Source organism: Geotrypetes seraphini, chromosome 6 (assembly GCF_902459505.1).
Source record: "Geotrypetes seraphini chromosome 6, aGeoSer1.1, whole genome shotgun sequence".
In the NCBI taxonomy this organism is placed as follows: Eukaryota; Metazoa; Chordata; class Amphibia; order Gymnophiona; family Dermophiidae; genus Geotrypetes; species Geotrypetes seraphini.
In genome coordinates, this window is record NC_047089.1 from 39,501,098 (window position 1) to 39,518,572 (window position 17,475).

Below are 17,475 nucleotides of genomic sequence, written 5' to 3' on the forward strand. Positions count from 1 at the left end.
CAGCATGTTTCTTCAAATGAAATATAAGTATCTATTATTACCACTTTCTTCCTTGTATTCTAAAAGACTCTCTAAGCTTACTCTTTGTAGCAGGGTAACATTAATCCACTTGATTGACATACATATTTAGAGCTGTAATAATGGATACAGACAGGCTTTCCAAAACAAAGTGTACCATATATACTCTAATATAAACTGAGATATTTAGGGGACCTCAGTTTATATGCAGGTCAACACCCACCTGCCCCCCTCCCAGGCCTGCCGTAAGCCCTGGTGGTCCAGCGGTGGGCTGGTAAGGGAGGGATTCCTCCCACCTCCTGTCCTAGCTGACACATCCCACCTCCCAGACTTTTAAAACACCTACCTTTAAAGCCCTGCTAGTCCAGCGATGAACCGGGACTGGAGTGATCTTCCTACACTCCTACCCCATACAGAGCCGCTATCTGAATGGCTGCCATGAGTTCTCATAGCAAACTCGCAAATTCTCACAGCCTCGCAAGTTGCCATGAGAACTCACGGCAGCCATTCAGATAGTGACTCTGCACAGGGCAAGAGCGTAGGATGATCACTCATGTCCCAGTTCACTACTCAACTACCAGGGCTTTAAAGGTAAGTTTTTTTTGTAAAGTCTGGGAGGCAGGAGGAATGTGGGATGTGTCAGAGTCGGCCGGAACAGGAGGGTGCCCTCCCCTCATGGCCCACTGCTGGACCACCAGGGCTTATGGCAGGCTCAGTGGAGGCCTTTAAAGCATCAGGGGATGGAGGGAGGGGGGTACAAGCTCTGCACCCAGCCCCCCTCCTTCCCCTGCCCTGCCAGGCTGTACCCAGCCCTCCTCCCCTGCCCGGTTCTGCATCCTGTAGGCCGGCAAAATGCTGGCCTACATTTAAGGTGTCCGTTCAGTGATGTAGACGCGATTCTTTTTAGGATTAACACGTGATCGGCAGCTGCCTCTTAGGTGTCTGCCGAAATTGGCGTCCTATAGAGAATAAGACCCTAAGTTCAAGTAGATCTCTTACATTTTCCATAAAGACCAAATCAAAGAATTCATTCAGTATCTCCGCTATGGCCTTATCCTCCCTGAGTGCTACTTTTGCTCCTTGATGATCCAACGGATTCCCTCACAGGTTTTCTGCTTCTGATGTACCTGAAAAAGCTGTTACTATGAGGTTTTGTCTCTTTGGCAAGTTTCTCTTTATATTCTTTTTTAGCTGTCTTTATCAATGTTCTGCATCTAATTTGACAATGCTTAATGTTGGTTCTTATTTTCTTCATTTGGATCCTTTTTCTAGTCTTTAAAGGATGGGTTTTTTTGGCTCTAATAGCCTCTTTCACTTCACCTGCCAGCTTTGTTGATATATGGAATACATCTGGTTTGGGCTTCCAAAATGGTATTTTTAAATAATATCCACACCGAGTTTACAGTTCTAACCTTTGTAACTGATCCTTTTAGCTTCTTTTTAACCATTTTCTCATAGTCACCCTTTCAAAAATTAAATGCTGCCACAGTACATTTCTTTAGTAATGTCACTCCAAATATCAGCTCAGATTTGATCATGTTATGATCACTGTTTCCTAGTGGATCCACCACTGTTACCTCTTGTACTATGCCCTGCATTCTACTAAGAGCTAAATCTAAAACAGCTCCCCCTCTTGTCAGTTCCCAGACCAGTTGCTCCAATAAGCAGTCATTTATTACATCTAGGTATTTTACCTTCCTAGCACTCCTGATGTACATAAGAACAGCCTTACTGGGTCAGACCAATGGTCCATCAAGCCGTTCTCACGGTGGCCAATCCAGGTCACGAGTACCTGACCAAAACCCAAAGAGTATCAACTTTCCATGCTACTGATCCAAGGCAAGCAGAGACTTCCCCCATGCCTTAATAACAGACTATGAACTTTCCGTCCAGAAATTTGTCCAAACCTTTCTTAAAACCAGCTACACTATCCACCTTTACCACAACCTCTGGCAGCGCATTCCAGAGCTTAACTATTCTCTGAGTGAAAAAATATTTCCTCCTATTGGTTTTAAAGGTATTTCCCTGTAATTTCATTGAGTGTCCCTTAGTCTATGTAATTTCTGATGGAGCGAATAATCAGTCCACTTGTACCCATTCTACTCCACTCAGGACTTTGTAGACTTCAATTATATCTCTCCTCAGCCTTCTCTCTTCCAAGCTGAAGGGCCCTAACCTTTTTAGTCTTTCCTCATACGAGAGAAGTTCCATTTCCTTTATCATCTTCGTTGCTCTTCTTTGAACCTTTTCTAGCACCGCTATATCTTTCTTGAGATAAGGAGATCAGAATTGAATGCAATACTCCAGGTGAGGGTGCACCATGGAGCAATGCAGAGACATTATAATATCCTTAGTCTTGTTAATCATCTCTTTTTTAATAATTACTAGCATCTTATTTGCTCTTTTGGCCGCTGCCGCACATTGGGCAGAAGGTTTCATTGTATGGTCTACAATGACACCCAGATCCCTTTCTTGGGCGCTAATTCCCAAGGTGGACCCTAGCATCCGGTAACTGTGATTTGGGTTATTCTTCCCAATATGCATCACTTTACATTTGTCCACATTAAATTTCAGCTGCCACTTAGATGCCCAGTCTTCCAATTTCCTAAGGTCTGCCTGCAATGTTTCACAATCCGCATGTGTTTTAACAACTTTCCAGTCAGTGTCATCTGCAAATTTAATCACCTCATTCGTCATTCCAATTTCAAGATCATTTATAAATAAGTTAAACAGCACCGGTCGCAGTACAGATCCCTGCGGCACTCCACTGTTTACTCTCCTTCATTGAGAAAAATTACCATTTAACCCTACCCTGTTTTCTATCCAATAACCAATTCCTAATCCACAGGGTTACCGTTCAGTCTGCAGTCAGGCTCCCGGGTGTAAGTGTGTGAAGGAAGGCTGGTTCCCGGGAATCTGACTGCAATCTGAACAGTAATGCTGTGGAGCCTGAAGTTGAAGGAGTTGGGAGTCTTCAGAGAAGAATATCTAGCAAAGTCACTTCTGCATACAGGGCTGGATCGGGACCTAAGTTGGTTTATCTGCATGCTCAGTTGGTGGTGTGGAACTGTGACATTACGTATTCCTGTGAGGTTTGGGTGAAGCTGAAGATTCTTGTTACTAACTGAAGACATAAGTTGTGAATTGTGATGGAAGAACTGTGGAGTGTTATTTTTTTAAGATCTATGAAGCTGAACTGAGATCTTTTTTTCTCCACATTTAAATTGCAGTCTTTCTCGCTTGTGAATGGTGGGTGTGGTTTAAACATGAATTGAAATCACCCATTATTATACTGTTGCCCAATTTGTTATCTTTCTTAATCTCATTATGTTCTAGGCACTGCTCGGCACAGTTGTCAATCAACCGCTAGGCACCATTTATAGGCAGGCCTAGCCATACATAAGTGGCCTTAAGCATCACTAGGCATCCTAGACATAGGTGCAGCTCCAATAAGCCAGCTTTTCACTCACCTAATTTGACGAACTGTGTTGGACACCTAACGATGCCTAACTCAACCACGCCTATTCTCCACTATAACCATGCCTACTTTTTCAGATAGGCATTCTTAGGCCTGGGAGGGTGCCTCCACTTAGGCGTTGCTAGGTGTTCTAAGTTCAAGCGCTGAACTCTTAAATTATTTCATTAATCTTTTTGTTTGATTGGCTAAAAACCCATGCAGTCAATTATAACACTGACTAGTTTTTTAGCCCGTTACATTAACGGGTGCTAGAATAGATGTGTAGACTTAGGCATTTCTTTCTTTCTCTTTCTTTCTCCCTGACCCCATCTATCTGTCTTTCTTCCTTTCTGTCTCTCCCCCATGTCCAGCAGCACCCCTTCCCTGCTCTCCCTTTCTTTTACCACCAATCACACCCCTCCCCCCCAAGGAAAGCAAGATTGCTCCCTGGGCCCCTTTCCCAGCACCCCCCCCCCACACACACACACTCTGTCCTTTACCTAAATCAATGCACAATAGTTAACAGCTTCCCCAGTACACACCCTTCACCCAAAACAAAATGCAAGTATGTTTTTCCTGCCCAGCAAACTGCTTTTTTTAAAAAACAACAAACAACCTTTTCTTCAATGTCGGTGCCTTCGGCAGCAACCGTTGAATGCGCATGCTATTACCACGGAGGTGTTCCAGCTGTAAGGGTATTTTGCTCGTTAGAGTACTGCAAGATCTTTGAATTAAGTGAGAGCGGGTATGTGGTGCAGTAGCGGTATTTCCCTCCCCCTCCATGTCATCCCTTACCAGATTTTTTTTTGTGTGTGTAAAAGTGCCCAGCGGCTTCTCTCAGGATCCCTGCCTGCCTCCCTTAGTCCCTTGCCGCCCCCTTCCCGCGGTCCCGACAAACGTCCTTACTCCAGCAGGGGCCGCAGCACTCTAAACACGCTGCTTCGCGGCCTTCTACTGGCCTGATTTGCTCTGCCATGTCGGGCAGAGCAAATCAGGGCAGTAGCAGGCTGCGAAGCAGCGTGTTTAGAGTGCTGCGGCCCCTGCTGGAGTAAGAACGTTTGTCGGGACCGCAGGGCGAGAAGCGGAGCGGCGGCAAGGGACTAAGGGAGCCGAAGGTAGGGTCGGATGAGAGGCTGAACGGGGGTTCGGGTGTGCCGGGAAGAGGAGCGAAGACGACGCCGACAACCGGCCAGAGAGAGAGATTCGCGCGCATGCGCACTCCTACCTGAGGTGCCCTACAGCTCACGGAAAACCGGCGCACGCAGGTGGGAATGCGCATGCGCGGCTAGAACTTTATTATATTAGATAAAGCCAATTTTTTAAAAAAATTGTGTGCATCCCGAACTTAGGCATCGCTAGGTGGCCACAATTATGGTGCTTAATGTAGGGCTCCCATTCTAATCATGTGCAAATCAGTATGAGGTATACTAACTGATCAGTGCTGGCATCTCCACTCTACGCACACACACACACACACACTCCTGCCATAAAAATGAAAATATTTTTTGTGCGCAATTTGTGCATGATAATTTCAGACTTATCGCAGGACCTCCCATGATAAGCCCTTTTAAGCTGCTTTATGCATGCATTAGTTTTACTACTGCAAGGACCCCTTTTCTGTTTATTTTGTCATTCTTATTTTCTTTCTTTTTGATTTGTGATCAGCTTTTCTATACAAGTTGTATATCTGAAAAACTTGCAAAAATTAAAATTGAATGTATTGATACAGTACTATGCTTCCTATACTGTAAATTTATGATTTAATACAATGCTTAAGATAGGTCTATTAATATGAGTTTGCTTATTTAAGCAAAAAAAAATTTATCTGTGGCATTTTATCTTTTAAGACGGCTTGTTAACTAGAGCTTATCAAACAACAACTATGATATAGCAAATAAAATAAAATGTGTTGCAGAGTAAATTATTTATAAATGCAGGTAAGAGGCATGCATAGCATTGAGGCACCTGGCAACTACAGTAGAAAAATTTCTAATTACATTAGGTAACAGGAATGCTTTAAAGAAAGTTAAAAAAAAAAAAAATCCCACTACTGTGTGAAGTCAGGGAGTAAAAACCTCACTATGAATAAATATGATAAGTGTATAATGTTGACTCTTTGTTTACCCAGCCATTGTAAATTGCCCTTGATTAATTAGAGCACTTTTATAAATGAATAAATCCACAAAAGGCTGTCAGAGCTCTGCTATCTTTCAAGCACACAGTGAACTGTAGAACACCAATTATCAGCTGCAACCTTTTAGTTCCAAAATGGAGTGCTGTAGAACTTCCCTACTTGAGACAGGATACTTTTGTAGCAAATAAGTTTTGCTTGATTTCACTTAGCGCCAGATAGACTTAAAGATCTCAATATGTGTACTTTTGAGGAAAGGGGAGATATGATAGAGACATTTAAATACCTATGTGGCATAAATACATGAAGCAAGTCTCATTCAATTGAAAGGAAACTCCAGTGAGAGGGCATAGAATGAGGTTAAAAGGTGACAGGCTCAGGAGTAATCAAAGGAAAGATCTTTTTTTTTTTTTTTTTACAGAAAAGGTGATAGATGTGTAGAATAATCTCCCAGTAGAGGTAGTGGAGACAAAGAGTGTATCTGCATTCAAGAAAGCAGAGGACAGGCACATGGGATCTCTTACGGAAAGGAGGAGGTAGGGGATGCTGTGGATGGGCAGATTGAATGAGCTGTTTGGCCTTTATCTGCCATCATGTTTTTAGGTTTCACATACATAGGGTTGCCTGGTCACACCCCGTTCCGCCCAAGCCCTGCCCCATTCTTCCTCCAGCTCTGTCCAGTTTGCCCCAGCCCCGCCCCCACATAAACCTCCCTGAGCTTGGGACCACATCAATATGTGCATGCGTATGATGTCATTGCATCAATGTCTGCCCATGCGCAGATGCCCTCCAGACACGGCCCTGAGGTCGGGGACTTCCAAAACCTGGACAAACTGCTGGGTTTTGGAAATTCCTCCAGGAACCTGCACAGTCCTCAAAAAAAGTGGACGTGTCCAGGTTTTCCCATACATCTGGTAACCCTACACATCCAAGTTTATTAATTTCTTGTTATACCATCTATCCCAAGGACCTAAATGGTTTACAATAGGTACGTAAATACAATAAAAGTTTTAAAAGAATATATACCTCCTCTTCTATTAAACCACGCTAGTGGTTTTAGCGCAGAGAGCCGCACTGAATGGCCTGCGCTGTTCCTGACGGGGTTTAATAGAAGAGGCCCATAGTCTAAAACATTAGAGGGGAGATAAACAAACGACTAACAAGAGACCTAGGGAAGCTGGGGAAGGAAAAAAAGTTACAATAAAATTAAGGGAGAAAGAGACACCAAGAGGGTGAGTACAATAGGGGAGGAAATCTCTTCTGTATTTCTTCATTAAGTAGAAAAGTATTAACCCATAATGAAAGCATCTTGAAATAGGAAGGTTTTAAGTTTGGATTTGAATACCGATAATGATGATTCTTGTCTGAGTTCGTTGGGCATTGCGTTCCATAGTGTCAGACCCATAATGGAAAAAATTGATTTACACTTAGTGTCGTAGATTTCATGAATGGAGGGGATTACAAGAAGATTTTGAGAATTGGATCTTAAAGTTCTAGAAGAGGAATAAGGAATTATAAGTTTGTCAATGAAAACAGAAGTTTGCGGGGCTGGTTTTAAAAGGAGCAGTTTGTAGGTGATCCGATGGGAGATGGGTAGCCAGTGTGCTTTTCAGAGTAGAGGGGTTACATGATCATATTTTTTTTTTTTTGCTTTATGGTAGACTGAACATATTTTTGAAAATACTGGTGCATGAATGCTGAACATTGAGCACCTCAGTTACTAATTTGGAGATTGTTGAGAGCAGTGTCTCTCAACTCAAGTCAGGTTTTCAGGATATCCACAATGAATATGCAAGAAAGAAATTTGTATATAATGGAGGAATTATATGCAAATTAAGTTTATGCATATTCATTGTGGATATCCTGAAAATCTGACTGGCAAGAGGGTACTCCAGGACTGAGTTGAGAAACACTGGTTTAGAGCAGGATTGCTCAATCTCAATCCTCATGGGCCACAATCCAATTTGGTTTTCAGAATTTCACCAATGAATATGCATGACAATTCTTTGTATGCTCTGCCTCCATTGTATGCAAATAGATATCATGTATATTCCATTTTGGGAAATCCTTCCACACAATAATGTTTCAAGATATTGTCCATATCTTCTCACAAATCAACAACTCCTACTGTGTTCTCGATATCTGCTCTCCTGCAATAATAAAAGCCCTGAAAGATCTTTCTGTCCCTTTCTTTGCTGAGACTATCAACAAATCTCTTCTAGATGGAAACGTCCCCAAAGGACTTAAAGTTAGCAGCTGTGAGGCCATCATGTTTCTATGTTTCACTTGATCCCAACATAGTGGATAATTACAGACCTCTATTCTCTTTACTTTTCCTAGCAAAAAAGTTCTTGAAAAAGTAGTATTTGAATTGATTTTTTGCATACTAACTCTATTCTTGACCTCTATCAATTTGGTTTCTACTCATGTCATGACACTGAGAACCATCTTCTCTCATTCTTGAACTTTATTTGTCTTGAGTTTAGTCAAGGTGAACACTTCTTCCTGGTAAGCCTAGACATCTCTACTGCATTCGATACTATCCATCATCAAGCCTTCCTTTCTAATAGATTCTGTTCTGTATTTCTTTCTCAAAGTAGGTCTAAGGAAACCCATATTACCAGTGGTGTTCTGCAACGTTATGTTCTCTCAACCGTTCTATTCAATATCTTTCTTCTGCCAATTTGTAAACTTCTTATGAACCTTACCATTGTCTATCATCTCTATGTTGACGACATCCAATTCTTGGTTAAAGTCAAACACAACATGGATGAGACAATTACTGAGTTGCATTTGCACTTGAAATCGATAAAACATTGGCTGCATGATGGCTTTATGAAACTTAATCTAAACAGTATCTTTCTTTTATCTGATCTCCTTTCTCCCGATATACCTAAATCTTAGGATTGACAATTTCAATATTGCAATAGTGGATAAACTGTGTAATCTGAGAGTGATTTTAGATTCCAACCTTTCCATAAAATACCATATTTCATAAGCTTAAGGTTGTCAGGCATTTACGTGATGTCTTGTCCTTTTCCAATTTTTGATCTGTTGTTCAGGCCCTCATAGTTCCTTGCTTTGATTATAGTAACTGCCTTTTAATGGGAAATTCAAAACACAATCTGAGAGCTTTGCAAGTTGCTCAGAATGCCACCACTAGAATGATCACCAATGCTACCAAATACACTCATATAACCCCAGCTCTAATTTCGCTCCATTGGCTTCCAATAGAACAGAGAATCATCTTCAAACTTCTTTGTTTGACCTACAAAGCTCTTCACAACTTCCCACACCTATTTCTTCACTCTTTCAGCAAAACCAGCCTACTAAATCACTTCTTTTCTCCGATGATCTTCTAGTTGTCCTTTCCTCTCAATTTTGTAGGTCTCATTTTATGTACGTTCATTCGTAATCCGCCTAATTGATAGGTGGAATAAAAAAATTTTTAAATAAATAAATAAATTATTATGACTAGAAACTTACAGATTTCTCTTCAGCATCATGGAACCGAAACTGTGGAATGCCATGCTCTCTACTCGTCATACAATGCCCAACTTTGGATCTTTTAAAAAGGCTTAAAACCATTCTTTTCTTATGTTCCAATAGGGTCTCCTTTAATGTATCCTCCTTCTAATCATTTGGGACCTATTTTCATTGCAACTTGTCCTTGACTGTTCATTGTCTATTGTTTCAATTTAATACTTTGTGTGTTTGTTGCAATCTGCCTAGAACTTTGGATAGTGCAGAATATAAATAAATAAATAAATTAAATAAAGCAGCCAATATTATAATGATAAGGCTCTTATTTTGAAAAGGAAAATTTGAACATTTTTGTCACAATAACAAACATTTTGTACATTGAAAATCCAGTTTATGACTTATATTTCCAGATATCTTTGTTCCATAAGTCTTGTATGCCATCTAGAGGCTTTTTGGTAAACCTGGTGTATGAGTAGCAATGTTGTTAGATAGCAATGATTTCTTTCTGTTTATCCTTTCATGAACATCATTCCTATGTATTTTCCTAATAGTTGATGCATAAACCACCATGAGAGAGGCATGCAGGCCTAGATGCACTAAAATCAGCAATCTGCAAATGATCTTCGCTAAACCAGTTTTGATTGGTTTAGCAAAGATTAGCTTTGCCAACCCAATGCAGAAAACGGCTCACCACGTAGTTTTCTGCAGGATTGCTCATTCTCCATGCAAATAAGGTCATTAATATTAAAATGCCATGTAAATTAACAGAGCGATAAATGCCCTAACATGACTTCCTGATGCACATAAAAAAGTGATCGCTTTTAGCGATCCAAAAAAGCGACTGGTCAAGACCAGTCACTTAACTGTCCCACTGATACAAAAATATTTATAAGATGCCAATTCCTTTTCTTTTAATGAGCACAGAAGTTGTGTGGGTGTTACACATGCACAATATCTGCCCCATTTAAAAAAAAAAAAAAAAAGAAAGAAAGTCTCTCCCTCTGATGATAGCCCTCCCCAACGAACTGGCACTGGGCATCGATCTTCCCCGTGACAGTGAAAATCAGCAGCAGGGATGCCCACTCCCTCTGGCTATGCTAACCCCCCCTCCCGCATGAGAAAAAATTAGCAAGAGGGATGCCTCCCCGGCGCAAGGCACCACCCCAAAACCATCCCCTACCTTCCCCTCCCCCCCAAATAAAGGCAGGAGGGATGCCAATCCAACATGGCGGACCTTCCCCGTCTCAGTGCATCATGTGATGCACAGGGAGGGGCCTAAGGCCTTGATTGGCTCAGATACCTAAGGCCCCTCCCTCTGTATCCCATGTGTGAGAGTCACTCTCACAGCGATCAATCGGACAGGAGAGACGGGGATTATAATGAACTTCTGCACAAATCATTTGCATGCAATTTTTTTTGTGCATCAATAGCTCTTTTATAATCAGCCAAAAATTGGATCAGAAAGGACCCACGTAGTCTTTTCGATCCTGTTTAGTGCATCTAGCCCCTAGCATGCAGATCTTTCGATGTTAATCTGGGGCTCTTTGTGATTTCACAGATAATTTTCTGGCTTGCTCATAGGATGATCTTGCAAGACAAATGCTCTCGGTTAGAGGCACCATAGTCTTCAACTTCTCGTTTGTAGATTATCAGCCTAATAATGGATAAATATAATTTCATATATTTACATACAGTGGTATAACGAGGGTGAGAGGTGCCTGGGGCGTGATGCCCATCCCTGCCCTCTTCTCCGCCCCTACCTCCAAAAGCTCCTTCCCCGCTCCCTCCTGCCACACACACACTGCTTCCCTTTCCCCATACCTCTGTAACGTTCCTGGGATGAGCAGCAATCCCCAAGCTGCAGTTGCACCAGCGTCTGCTCTTCCTCTGATGTCACTTCCTAGGCACAGGTTCAGGAAGTGACATCAGAGGAAAAGCTGATGCTGGCACAACAGCAGCTTGGGGGTTGCTGCTCGCACCAGGAACGTTACAGATGTACAAGGGAAGGGAAGTGGCGCACATTCGCAGCAGTGGGGGGGCAGGGAAGGAGCGAGGAGGTGGCAAGGAGGATGGGTGCCTGCACCATCACCAAAACGGTATCTGGGGTAGACTGCCCCCTGCCCTCCCTTACTATGCTACTGTTTACAAAAGGTATTACAACCACATCCAGACACATGCGTACCAACTATTCCTTTTCATATGTCCTCTAACATTTATTTTGATTATGGAGTTCCAACTAACTGTTACTGTGAAGACAAAATGCAAAAACCTTTTGAACCTTTATATAGGGAAAGATGCCCAAATTCAGTTGTGCAGTTCTTTAAGTGAAATCTTCTAATGAATTAATTTAATGTAATAAGAAAATTAGGGATTCTCTTACTATTTCAAACATGGATTCTGACAATCTTGTTACTACTTTAGCCATTATTGTGTCTTAAGAAAACTAAAAAATTTAATTTATGCTCTTCAATTAAATAAAAGTATCATATTAAGAACTTTTGATTTCTCTTTAGCAATCTTTCTCAGTGCTGTAAATCTGGATGCCAACAGCCATGTTTCACTATGGTTAAAGAATAGGCTCCCCTTCCACAAATAGTTGCCTAGTTTCTAGCAAATCTGAAGCCTTCTTCCCATCATCTACTCCACATTAAGAAGGGTGGTCGGGATGTCAGGATGGATTGGGCATCCCTCCTGCCATTTCCGGTGCTGTGAGGGGAGGGGATTGGTCTCTGTGTTGGTCTTCGGGGAAGGCCTTGGGGAGGGTCATTGGGGGGGGGGGCTTTTTTTAATGGGACAATGAATGTGTAACATACACAGCATCTGTGCCCATTAAAAAAAAATTCGGTATACAGGTAAGACCAGTCACTTTTTTTGGATCGCTAAAACCTTGGGGGGGTGCATAGTCAAGTGGTGATAGTGCATCAATTGCTTAGCTAGTTTGCATGGCTGGATCAGAAAATAGACGATCGATGGGATAAACACACCATGAGCCATTTGTGCATCGGGTCAGCAAATGCAATTGTTGCTTAAGCTGTCAAAACAGGTTTAGCGACGATCGCTGGCTTTAGTGTATCTAGCCCCTAGTCCTTCACCATAGTGCATTTTATTTCCTTGCCCCAGCAACCTGGAACCACTTGCCCCTCTCCTGTCCTAAATCCTCTCTTCTACTTTCTCTTTTTCCCTTCCCTTAATTTCCTCCTTTCTGAGCAATGGCAGTTATCCTTTTTCTATCCACCCTCAAATCTCCATTTCCTTTATCCCAGAAATTTCTTTGTCATCTAACTTTCCTATTCTCTTCCCAATCTCCGTAGCATGATTGACATTGTCCTATTTTAACTGGAGTTCTTTTCTTCCTTTGTTTTTAAAAAATTGTACACCGCTATGTTCTGCATGTCAATAATTAGCTATACAGAAGTCTTAAGCTGTAAACTGTATTTTATGTTAATTTAAAATGATTAGGAAAAGGATTGCAATTAAGCTATTGGTAAAGTTTGGGTTACTCTCTTGTTGATGAGAATTCCTAACCTACTTTTGTGAAAAATTTCCCTTCTAACCTCTTAATCAGGAAAATGGTGTACAGTGTTCCCCCGCGAGTTCGCAAATCTGCTTCGACTGCCTCTTCCTGTAGTAAAGTTGGGCTACACCAATCAGGAGCTGCTTGTCAAAGCAGCTCCTGATTGGTGTAGCCCAACTTTACTACAGGAAGAGGCGGTAGGAGCAGACCACAAGTGATTTTCTTCACCCACCGGCGCTCCAGCTGCCCTCTCCTGCCTCTCCAACTGCCCTCCTCCTGCTTTTTGACAGGCAAAAAACCGCATTTGTGGTTTTTAAAAATTCACGGGGGTTCCTAGAACAGAACCCCCACAAATTTGGGGGGAGTACTGTGTGTGTGTGTGTGTGTGTATATATATATATATATATATTCACCATGTCAAATAATGACATGGTGAATGTGAGATGAAGTATGTGGAAATCAAGCACTTCTATTCACTACCTTTTTTTAAGGAATACTCAAAGAAAGAAAAGGGTAGCTGGGGTTTAGAGGGGAGGGCAGGAGAGGAAGGATGGGGGAAAGGAGAAGAGCCTAATCGTATTAGCAAAGCAGGTGTCCACAGAAATCTTAGTCGTACTATGCTAGGACAGGTGCCTATAAGAATTGTCAAACAGTAGAGTTTTCAGTTTCTTCCGGAATAGGGCGTGGTTGGCTTCTCATGCATTTTTTTACTCTTGGCTTATCTTGCATTTTCTCACAACAAGAACAATATTCTTCTGGCAACTCTTTCCTTCAAACACTATTTCATCTAGGAAACATGTTGTCACTCTATATATACTGATTTATTCCCACTAGCTTTCTGATTCTTATAGCTCAAACAGAATTACATTTTCTTTCTAGCTTTCTATCATTTGTCAGCTATAACACACACAATTTCTCAGCAAACCAATACTCAAAAATCCTTCTCACCCATCTTCAAAGCAGCTTCTGCTATCAGCATTCATTCAGGATTAAGAGTTGCTAAGCTCCCACCTTTCTATATGATTCTACTTCTAAAGGACAATCTAATATAATAAAACCCTAAGCCACACATGCGCACTCCCACCTGCGTGAGCCCGTTTTCCGTGAGCTGTAGGGACCCACAGGTAGGAGTGCGCATGCGCGCGGCGGCGCAGAGCCTGTCGGCCGCGGCGGCTCTTGCCATCGGAAAGAAGGAAGGAGGAAACGGGATGCGATCCCCACCTGCGTCGGAAGTCCGATGCAGTCGGGGATCTTGAGAGGAGCCGCCGCTGCGTCTTTAGAGAGACAGCCGGGACCAAAGGAGCCAACGGCAGAAATTGTAGCTCGGGGAGCCACAGCTCCGCCTCTTCCGACCCCACCGCTCCTCCTCGGGCAGCAGCAGCGTTTAAAATTCGCAGCTGTTGCCGGCTTCAGGCCTTCCTCTCTGGTGGGTCCTGCCTACTACATGTTTTCATGAAGACAGGACCCGCCAGAGAGGAAGACCTGAAGCTGGCAACAGCAATTAATTGTAAATGCTGCTGCTGCTGCCCGATGAAGTTCAAGGAGGAAAGGGAGCAGAGGGGGAGAGAATGGTAGGGCATGGAGGTAAGGAGGAAGGTATGGGGAGGGGGAGGAAAATTCTGCACAGGGAAGTGGGGTGGGAGGGAAATGTTGCAGTACAGGGAAATGGAGGGGCAGAAAAAGGAAGGGAGGCATACTGCTGGACAGGGGGAGCAGGAAAAAGGGATTGATGACAGGGGAAGAGGTGCTGATGGACCGGGGGGGGGGCAGAAAAAGGAAGGGAGGCGTACTGCTGGACAGGGGGAGCAGGAAAAAGGGGTTGATGGACAGGGGAAGAGGTGCTGATGGACAGGGGGGGCAGAAAAATGAAGTGAGGCCTACTGCTGGATAGGGGGAGCAGGAAGGAGGTGATGATGGACAGGAGGGAGGTAAAACAAAGGGAGAAGGGTTGCTGCTGGATAAGGTGAGCAATGATGGGTTGGTGGAGGACACAGGGGAGGTAAAAGGAAGGGAGAATGAAAAGGGGGAGCAGGCAAGGGGTGGTGGTGGACAGCCAAGGAAAAAAAAAAAAAGAATGACAGAAATACAGAAAGCGGCTAAGGAGAGAGAAAAAGAAATAAAGACAGACACACACACACATATATTCTAGCACCCGTTAATGTAACGGGCTATTAAGACTAGTTATTTTTAATAAACTCTTTCGATGATTCACACTGCAAATGGTCATAGATTCCTTGGCTGAAGTGTGGGTGGCCACTATGGTAGGGAACTAAGGCTTGGATGCTGGCAATTGCCCAAGTTAATTTGTACCTCTATTGATGCAATAAATAAATAAATAAATAAAGGAATGTCAAAAAGAAATGGACACATAAGGAACAAAAATCCAAGGAACAGGACAAGCTGCAATAATCCTGAGGCACCAATAAACAAAACAAAGTAGGAACTGAAATTGAACCTCAGAAACAAGATGGCTGGACAAGACAAGAACTCTCAGGATAGGATACCCTAAAGGAACAATTAACTAACAGGGAACAAACCCAGATGCGGTACAGAAATAGTCAAGTCAAATCTTAGCTTGTTCTCACTGAGCTAATCAAAATAAAGGAATTTTTATTAAAAGAAATGCAAGATATATCTAAAAAGAGTGGGCTGACTGGAAACAACTCCCCCAGAGGCAAAATACCTTCTTTTAGGAAACCAATGCTTTCAGACCCTTATGGCACTGGTTTGATGCCAGTCCATCCTTAAATATCTTCCTCCACACAGAGGGCTTCCAGATGCTCTGAGATTTCAGAATGGGCACTTGGGGGCTCAACCCACTGTAGGCATAAATTCAGACCTGAAAAAGGAATCAGAGTCAATCAAGTTATATTGTTCTTGAAAAACAAACAAACCTCAAATCACTCAACAAAAGTGGATTACAGGACTGGAGGCAACATGGATGCACTAGAGGTAGGTCTTAGATTCAGATAGGGACTGGTTACTAAAAATGCAGTGGCGTACCTAGGGGGGGGGCGGGGGGGGCGGGCCGCCCCGGGTACCAGCCCTAAGGGGGTGTTCCCGGCCTTGCCGTTCAGTCCCCCGCCACCCCCGAAGGACCGCTCGCCCCCCTGGCCTCCCCGCACCACCTATGAACAACCGCAGCAGGATCGCGAAGTCAGCGTCAGCATCCCTGCGCTGCTTCCTACGACGCGATCCCGCCCCTCCTCTGACGTCAGAGGAGGGGCGGGACCGTGGCGCAGGAAGCAGCAGGGATCGCTGACGCTGACTTCGCGATCCTGCTGCGGCTGTTCATAGGTGGTGCGGGGAGGCCAGGGGGGCGAGCGGTCCTTCGGGGGTGGCGGGGGACTGAACGGCAAGGCCGGGAACACCCCCTTAGGGCTGGTACCCGACGCTGACTTCGCGATCCTGCTGCGGCTGTTCATAGGTGGTGCGGGGAGGCCAGGGGGGCGAGCGGTCCTTCGGGGTGGGTCGGGGCATCAGGCCTTCAGGGTGGGGCGGGCGGGCAGGCTTTCAAGGGGGAGGGGGTGACAGGCAGGCAGGCAGGCCTTCAAGGGGGGACAGGCCTTCGGGGGGGGGGTGCAGACATTCAAGGGGTGCAGGCCTTCAAGGGGGGCAGGCAGGCCTTCAGGGGGGTGCAGACCTTCGGGGGGGGGGTGTAGGCCTTTGGGGGGGTGCAGACCTTCAAGGGGGTGCAGGCCTTCAAGGGGGGAAAGGCAGGCAGGCCTTCAAGGGGGGGACAGGCCTACAAGGGGGGGGGGCCAGGCCTACAAGGGGGGGGGGCAGGCCTTCAAGGGGGGGGTGCAGGCCTTCAAGGGGGGAAAGGCAGGCAGGCCTTCAAGGGGGGGGACAGGCCTACAAGGGGGGGGACAGGCCTACAAGGGGGGGTGCAGGCCTTCAAGGGGGGGTGCAGGCCTTCAAGGGGGGTGCAGGCCTTCAAGGGGGAGACAGGCCTTCAAGGGGGGGGAAAGGCAGGCAGGCAGGCCTTAAAGGGGGGACAGGCCTACAAGGGGGTGGGACAGGCCTTCAAGGGGGGGACAGGCCTTCGGGGGGGTGCAGACCTTCAAGGGAGTGCAGGCCTTCGGGGGGGGGTGCAGTCCTTCAGGGGTGGGGTTTAGGCCTTCAGAGGGGGACAGACCTTCGGGTGGGAGGTAAAGTCCTTCGGGGGGTGCAGGTCTTCAGGGGTGGGGTGTAGCCCTTCGGAGGGGGGACAGACCTTCGGGGGAGGGGGGTCCTGGTGTAAAAGTACACAGAGGGAGAGAGGGAAGGGGGGGTTCAAAGATACATGCATATGCCAGACTTTGGGGGTTAGAAATAATGGGTCTAAAAACAGAGGAGTGGGAGAGAGATGGTGCATAATGGGATTTAGGGAGGGAAGGAACAGAAAGGGAGAGAACTTGGAAACAGGGGATGGTGTGGAGGGGGGATAGAGATACTGGATAGGAGGATAGTTGGGAACAGAAAGGGAGAGATGGTGGATCCTGGGGTGGTGGGGAGTTGAGAAAAGGTGAATCTGTGGATGGAGACAAAAAAAAGGAAAGATGCCAGATCTCCGGGAGAGGGAAGGGAAACGGAAGGGGAGAACAGAGATGGCAGACGGATGGTTAGCACGGAGAAAGGAGACCCTGGCAAGCAAGACAACAAGAGCCTGGGACCAACAAGATTTGAATATTGATCAGAGAACAAAAGGTAGAAAAAATAATTTTATTTTCTGTTTTGTGATTACAATATGTTAGATTTGAAAAGTGTACATGAGACAGCTTGAAATGGGAACTTTTCTATTTTTGTGAATGGCAAGGCTGAGTTCAGTTAAAATATATGCTTTATAAGAAAATATAATAATGTGTTTTATAAAGTTTATAAGCATTGCTG

The 17,475-nt window shown here is 44.5% G+C and overlaps 1 protein-coding gene across 1 annotated transcript in view; it reads right to left on the reverse strand.

Moving 5' to 3' along the window:
- The window catches only part of RDX (radixin), a 100,459-nt gene extending 85,155 nt beyond the window's left edge, over positions 1–15,304 (reverse strand). Inside the window, exon 1 of the mRNA XM_033949435.1 lies at positions 15,287–15,304. The gene's annotated coding sequence lies outside the window, so the exon portion shown is untranslated. The remainder of the gene's footprint in view (positions 1–15,286) is intronic.
- Between the last annotated feature and the right edge of the window lie 2,171 nt (positions 15,305–17,475).